Source organism: Lolium perenne, chromosome 2 (assembly GCF_019359855.2).
Source record: "Lolium perenne isolate Kyuss_39 chromosome 2, Kyuss_2.0, whole genome shotgun sequence".
Taxonomy (NCBI): domain Eukaryota; kingdom Viridiplantae; phylum Streptophyta; class Magnoliopsida; order Poales; family Poaceae; genus Lolium; species Lolium perenne.
Genome location: NC_067245.2, coordinates 205,652,828 through 205,660,906, shown reverse-complemented (window position 1 = coordinate 205,660,906; position 8,079 = coordinate 205,652,828). Strand labels below are relative to the sequence as shown.

The window sequence follows — 8,079 nt, the reverse complement described above, 5'->3', positions numbered from 1 at the left end:
ATTTGCATCTAGGGGGTTGTTCACATACTCTATTTTTACCGGGCGGAAATCCTACGTGCAAAATTCGGCCATACGAGCTCTGAGTGACCAAATTGATCCCCTCCTTGAGTAGTTAACACCAATATGAGTGTAATTTCACAACAACATGTCGGCCCGCCTCTCCCGGCTACCGATGGTGTGTTAATTTCAAACCGTTTGCGTGCCGGCGACCATCACTATTTTTAGTATTTATAAAATTACTTTTAAACTGTTAATAATTTGGAAAATTGTTCAGTACGAAAAATTTGCGCATTTTCCACACGTTTCCACTGGTATATCACACACCTCAATCTGGCTAACGGTTTGAAAATAGCGCAAAAAATAGTACGAAATTGAAGAAGTTCGCGAAAACAGATTTGAGTATTTCTAAAACTGCTCCTAAACCATAAAAAATTTGGGGAAACAATATGAATAAGAAATATGCGCAATTTCCATACGTTTTTTACGGTATATCACATGCATAAATCCGACGAATGGTTATAGAATAGCAGCCAAAATACTGTACGAAAACTGTGAATACCGCGAAATAGAGTTTAGTATATTGGAAATTATTTTTGAACCATGAAGAATTTGGGAACAACTTATGAATGAAAAAGTTGCGCAATTTCCATACTTTTCCAACGCTATATCATATGCATCAATCCGATATACGGTTAGAAAATCATCCTCAAAACACTATCCGTCAAATCAGGGAATTCCAGTGTTCCGTCGAGAAGTTCACATATAAAAGAAACGGAAGTTTAGAAAGGGTTCGAGAATAGTTATTCTCGAACCGGTTCGAGAATAGCAGACCTCTATATATATATATATATATATATATAGAAACTCTATTAGACACCCTGGGTGTAGAATAAGTAATTCTGCTCCCCGACCAAACGACCCAGCCAGATCGGTCGGTTAGCTGACTTGGCTCTAGCCACTCTCGGTCGACATAAATTTTTTCCCTTTTTTTTTGGCGGTTTCTTTCTCTAATCGGGGTGAGCTATCCACTCCCCGCTGCTTCTCGACCTATTCCAATCGGGAGAGAAAGCGGCGAGCGGTTCTGAAGGCGAGCGGAGCTTTCGATGGCGATCGTGCGGCATCTGAGGGTATTCTCGTCGGCCGGCGGCTGGATCGTGGGAGGGAGGCGGCGCTGTTAGAGGCTTCACGACGGAGTCTTCGGATGGCGCGGGTGCGGCCTCGTCGGCCGGCGGCAACATCAAGGCAGTCGCGGTTGCGCGAGGCTTTGCGGTATGGTGGGTGATCTGCACCCCGGCGAGTGGCCAATGCGGGGGCTCCCTGGCGTGGTGGGTGGCCTGCAACGCGGCGAGTTGCCCCAACCTCCAGATCCGTCGAAATTATCTGGCCTGGTGGGTGGTCGGCGCGGCTTGCGTCCTGGGGGCGGCGTTGCGTGTGTATTTGGTATCCTGGCTCCGTCCGCTCGTGGACGTCAAGGTATAATATGGAACACTCTCCTGAATCAGCAACTTATGTCATGTTCTTGTGGAGACAGTCAACGTTAGCTCAACTTAGCTGGTAATTTGTTTCCCTCTCTTGAATAGATTACAGAACCACCGTAATGATAGCTTTTGTCCATAGATACGGGAATCTAGAAACTCTTTGATGATGTCCAGTCTTGATAAGATTTACCAAAACTACTTCAGTTGAGCAATAGCAGAACTAATTTTGATTTTTGGGTATGCAATATACAGCTTTGAAACTTCAAGCAATTCTGAGTTTGAAAAAATGATTATTGTTGCATCAAGCCACAATGTCTCCATAGGTCAATGCTATTATACTCCACGTCATCCTTTTTTTTCAGCAACTCGCTCCATACACACATTGCACAAACAGATGAACACACCTCGAATTACATTTATTCCAACACAGCAGATGGTAATTATGACAGTGTAATAATTTATCTTTATACATGTTCAACCGAAAAATCATCTTTGCAAGAAAATAAATTTAGGTAGATACTGTGTGTACTGTGTAGTGGTGGTTTGGATTCATTCGTATGTTTCCGTTGAAAGCATCCACATATCTACAAATATTTATTCTACATCTTCTCTCATTGTAATTGATATACCTTTCCAAGTTTCAGTGGATCACTCCTTGTAATATTGTTTTTGGGGAATAGTTAAACGTTTGTTTGCCCTGTCTTTAGCTAGTTTCAAAAGGTCACATAAATTCTTTTCCTTGGAGACATGGTCTGTGTAGTTGTCTTAGAATTGCTACCCTGATTTTTGGTCCAATTTAGATCTAATCCTCCTTTGTTTTTCCAGGAATAATGTGTATGGGAAGTGTTGATCTGGCAGGTCCTTTTATAAGGATTTAGCTAATTTGTTGCATGTTCGTATTATAATGACGCTCTTTGACTGCAATTTTTTTGTCATGTAACCTTTTGGTTTTGTTCTTTCATAGATGTTATTTAAGTACGGACTAGCTATTTGGTACCAATCATCAGTTAATCGAGTCCAATGTTCCCTTAATAAAAGTTTGCTATTGATTTGTATTGGCCTAGCTCAAACACAAAATTTTATTTTATTTTTTCCATTTGCGGTATCTGCTCCTTCCATGGAGGTCCAGTGTTCTACTGGTTTTGTCTACATTTGTCAGCTAGAGAGAAGTAGTGGTAATCAAGCAACTTCTTATTCTTATGCCGTATCTGAAAAGTTTCTTAAATCTTTAACATGGAATGCATAAATTGGTATTATGATGCTCTATGCTCTATTTTTGCTTCAAGAAAGTAAATGCTGCCAGTAAAAACATTATCTTGAGTTTGTTATATTGTTATATCGCGGACTGTATTCTAGGCATTGACTGCCTGGCGATTGCAGCAGGCAGCTGCAGATGGGATTTCGGGGGCTGGCTAGTGGCTGAAGCTGGGGATTACGGCAGAGGTGAGCGGTTGTAGCTGGAGATCGCGGCGGGCGGCAACCGGCAAGTGGCTGCAGCTGGGGTTCGTGGCAAGGAGTGAGCGGCGACAGCTGGGGATATGGCGGGCTTGAGGCTTGGTGAGCGACGGACGGTGTTGGTACCTACACAAGTGGCAGCGCTGTTGTGGACTCCGCGGCGTGAGGAGCTAATATAGCGTGATGTCGGGCGGCTGGGCGTTTGGTGGCTGCGGGCGGCGCTGGGTTGCATCGGCGTCGTGGTGAGCAAGGGCAGCCCCAGCACTGCCGTGGGCATAGCACGCAGGTGGGCTTCGAACTGAAGGTACAGTGTGGCGATTAATCTTTTCTTTTTCCATCGTGCAGCATTATGTTGTTTATTTGTTAGATTTTAGTTAGATTTCGTCCCCAATCGGAGAGGTGGATCCACTGATTACCCCGGACTCCAACTTTCTGGCCCTGGCTCCAACAACTATGAGGAAGAGTGGCATTGCAACGTTTTAGATTTACTGTAGGAAGTTACAATTTGGGTTGCTTTTTTGCTGAATTTGTTTGGAGCGCAAAGAATTGAGGCTGCAAGTAGATGTTCAGCTCTAGTTCTTGTTTTAATTATCAATGCTAATTAGAGGCTGCTTAAATTAGTTTGTCTGCATTTCCTTCACAATATGCAAGAAACAACTGCTGTACATTATGCTCATGTGCACATCATTGTCCATTTTCTTGGCGAAATAAAGAATATGCTAACCTGGCAGTTTCTGCACAAGTTTAGAAGCTTATAACCTCATTTATTCAAGATCATAAGATTTTCCATTAATTGATTACTGATTTAGTTGTACCTGTGCTCATAGCAGATTTCGATATTTATCTACTTTTTCAAACTGAAGCTTGGATTTTGCCATATTGTTGTGTTGCGCACTAAACAAACCACCATGTTAATTCCATTGTAGATTAGGTTGATTTAGGATGAGACTGTGAGATTGAATTTCATCGTGTTTCATTACCCAGATCCTCAGCAAACTATTTTGAGTATATATCAAATGTAACCCATTTATTAAAGCATTTTATTTATTCCTAATGCCACTGAAAAATGCTTAATGGCAACATTTGGAGAATGGGAATATGTTAGTTTTCTTACTTGTCATTTTGTGACACATGAAGCCATACTGGTTATTATTAGATGGTGTCATATTAGGCAGACATGCCACCATGCCATTAATTCTTATGTTTCATAATTATATGGGCATGTCAAGGCATGCAGATAATTCTTACCTTGGGCCAACAGGCGATGTGGGTACATAGTTCTTATGTTCCAATTTTTATGGCACGCTAGACTATGCATGTACATGGCCCAATCTTATGTTCCATTTTTTATGGAACACTAGACCATGCATGCCAATATTATTACATGGCGCAATCTTATGTTCCATTTTTTATGGCACACTAGACCATGCATGCCAATATTCTTACATGGCGCAATCTTATGTTCCATAATTTACCATTTGTATTTGTTCCACCGGATGCTTCGTATTTTTCCTTCTGTTGAACATTAAAGTTTTAAATGAGTTCCATTTTGTGCAGCTGCTGATGTGAAACAAGTCGGCCGTGAACAAGTGATATGAAGTTAACATGGATGGCATTATATAGTTTCTTTTGTCCAAATTTAACATGGCTCATGTGTGAGCAAGTATCACTAATTTGAATTCCGTACATACTATTCATTCCATGTAAATCACTGAGTTCACTGAGTTTTTAAGTACCATTGACTTTGAATGCATGGTAGCATTTGGCCTTGGCGTGATTTTGTCACACATTCAGCCTTCTACAGCACGATATGCGTGTGTAATCACGATGACAATTTTTTCCAGTGAATCTATATTGTCATCTCAGAACATGCCATAAAAAACGCTGGGGTGTAGCTGAATGTCGCACATGGAATGAGTAGTGGGCTTGTTCATGTTTTACACTTTTACGTTGTCCTTGGGATTACTTATGTCAGCGGTCAAAATTCTTGCATCATTTGCATGTGAACTGAGTCGGGGTGGTGGGCTCATAATAAGTTTCTTATGTCGCATGCAAACTTCTTACGTCTCATTTTGAGTTGCACGAGCGGGCGAACCAACCAACCATCGCATGCGACATAACTTTACATCGCTTTAGCGCGTGGGCTAGTGGGCTAGTGGGGTGGCGCGGTTTCGGACGGAAGTCTGGCGGGGTGCAGAATAATATTCTGCCCCAGGGAGTCAAATAGCGCGTCTCTCTCTCTCTCTCTCTCTCTCTCTCTCTCTCTCTCTCTATATATATATATATATATATATATATATATATATATATATATATATATATATATATATATATATATATATAGCAGCACTATTCTGCAACCAGTTGCAGAATAATATTCTGAGCACCGATACGTACTTCTCTGGACACGAGCTTGTACTGCCTCGGAACTTTTTTGCAGTGTGCGTTCGTACTTCTATGTGTTCTTCATGGAATCGATGTTTCTGTCCCGAAATCGATCTGTTTGTTGTTTTCTAGTGTCGTAATTATATTTTCTAGCTAGTATACACCAATCCGCACGCACGCATTACAACTTTTACAAGATTTAACAAGTTTTTGAATCGGATTGATCCGCCGGCATGTCCGTTGCGTACTTATTCCGCGAATCCAAATTGGCGTCTGGATCGTCGTTTTTAACATGGAATTCGAGTTCCATTAGCACCAGTATGCATATATTAGTGAATCAAATGTTTAATCTGGTTGCAATTTTGCTAGAATCGCTGATTCGGTAGTTGCCCGTGGAGAGCGGTTCCGCCGTTGTCAGTTCATCGATTTCTAGTCGTTTTCGCTTTTTTGTTTGTGTTTCTGTTAAATTGATTTGTTTCTAGCCGTCAAATTCATACTATAATGCTCATTGAATTACTAAAAGTCGATCTGGAATTCGCGATCGAATCCGTTGGCAGGTTTGCGTTCCGTTTGCCGTCGGATCATGCGGGTGGTTATGAGTTCATCATTTTTTTCGTGAATTATTGTTTTGATAGAGTTATAGTAGGTGTTATATCGTTATTAATTCCAGATATACTCATATATAGTTTGTTTGTTTCGATTTTTTTTCCGACCTGTTCGTCAAACCGACCGATCATCTATGTTGCAAACTGAACTTTTCAGTGTAGCGAGGTTGTACTTCTGCTCTATGTAGTTTGTTATTTCTTTGTTTTCCGTTGCGATTTACATGTTTTTCTATATAAGGTGTATCTTATCCATTGCTTTTTTGTGTGTTTTTATTTGTTAGCTGTGCGGATGGATAACTTTGCTGGTGGTTTGTATAGTGATCTTCTTCGTATCCGCGCCCGTACTTCTCGGGCGGTCTAGCTATACTTCTATCAGATAATGTTTATCTTCTATGCACGTTTTTCTCTATTTCTGTTCACGCCTATATAAGTGTTCCTTTCTCATTGAGCGCAGCCATAAACTTGATCAGATCTTTCTTCTTTTTCTATCGTCTCCCAATGGCCAAAACTCCCTTCTCCCACGAATACAAACTCCCTTGCCATGGCACAACCGAGATGAATGTGTTGTACACCAACACGGCATCCAGAGTAGAGGCATGGCTTACTTCAATTGAATCTACCCTTGATGCTTCTGAAAGGAAGATTGTGGGGATAGATGTTGAGTATGACAGGCTTAGAGGATCCAGCATTAATCCGAAGAAGGCCGCTGTCATCCAACTTTGTGTGGGCACTGAAGTTTTGGTGTACCACGTTTGCCATGCTGATGAAAGGAGTGAGAAGTTGTATAATTTCCTATATGGGTACCGGTACACATTCGCTGGATTCTGCACTGCTGAAGATCGTAATGTTCTTGGTCGTTCTCAATTTTATATCCATAATATCAAGGACATCCAGATGATTTGGAGAGACCCGGACAACAAGAAGAGGACTCAAGGTCTGAAAGATGTTGCTGCAGCCATTATAGATCCATTTTACATGAAGATGAAAGATGGATTTGGTACGACGGAGCATAGCATGTGGGCTAATGCGCCTCCTCTCCCACCTGAACATATTTTATATGCTGCGAGGGATGCATATGTGACCTACGAGGTGTATAAGCGTTTGGATGTTTTCGAGAGAGGATTTTTTTCTCTTTACAAACGTTCCGAGAAGAAACGTGGCAGGGATTGGTGAATACCTTAAAGTAGTTTGATTAGTTTTCCTTATGAATTTATCCGAAATATATTCCTTTAGTTTTATATAGTTTTATAATGTAATCCGGTATTCGAGTTTATCCTTAATAAATTTCATTTTATTTTATTGTGAACAAACATGTACTTTTTTTATTTTCGTTACAGTATATCATGTTTGTTGTCATTTTTCACGCAACTAAAGGTTTATTATTCTTATGGAACTCAAGAATTTAGAGCTTGTACTTCTTTTCTTTATACTGCGGTACTTCCCGTCCATCAATAACTGTACTTCCGGGTTGTTCATCTTGATTGTTGTTGAAGATCAAGATTCATATGTTTGTACTTCGTAGTTCATGCTCCTTTTTTTTGTAATGTGTACTTCGTATCTCTTACTTATGTACTTCTTGTGCCTCTATTCTAGTACTTCCTTGTGAGAGGGTGGGGGGGTTGGGGGGGGGTTCCCCCCCCCCCCATAAATAAAATCTGATATATATTTTGTTACTGGAGATCAAGATTTTATAGGGTGTACTTTTGTAGCTCTTACTTATGTACTTCTTTGTTCCTCTACTCTTGTACTTCCTGGTGGGGGAGGGGGGGGGGGGGGGGGTTCCCCCCCCCATACATAAGTAGTACCGAATAAAATCTATTATATATTTTGTTACTACAGATCAAGATATATAAGTTGTACTTCGTAGCCCTTACTTCTGTACTACTTATGCCTATACTCTCGTACTTCCCTTTTGTAATTTTGTTATTGGAATTCAAGATTCATAGTTTGTACTTTTCTTTTGTTGTGAGCTTGTACTTCTATTAGTTTTATTCGGTACTTGCTGCTTCTTCACTTTATCCTACATGGGATATTCTATTTGATGTATTTCTTTTTATAATTTAATATTATGAGTTTTTGTACTTTTTTTTCAAGCCTGTACTTCTATTTGCTGCAGAGTCATCTATGATATATATTTTATTAATTGTATTCTTGTA

The 8,079-nt window shown here is 40.4% G+C and overlaps 1 long non-coding RNA gene across 2 annotated transcripts; it reads left to right on the top strand.

Moving 5' to 3' along the window:
- The first annotated feature begins 1,026 nt into the window (after positions 1 to 1,026).
- Positions 1,027 to 4,702, top strand: LOC127321099 (uncharacterized). 2 transcript variants are annotated; one of them, XR_007863850.1, is made up of 3 exons: positions 1,027 to 1,473; positions 2,859 to 3,237; positions 4,491 to 4,702. It is a non-coding gene; the product is annotated as an uncharacterized lncRNA (long non-coding RNA). The 2 variants fall into 2 exon arrangements; XR_007863849.1 differs by having other exon boundaries at positions 1,027 to 3,237.
- Positions 4,703 to 8,079: the final 3,377 nt, after the last annotated feature.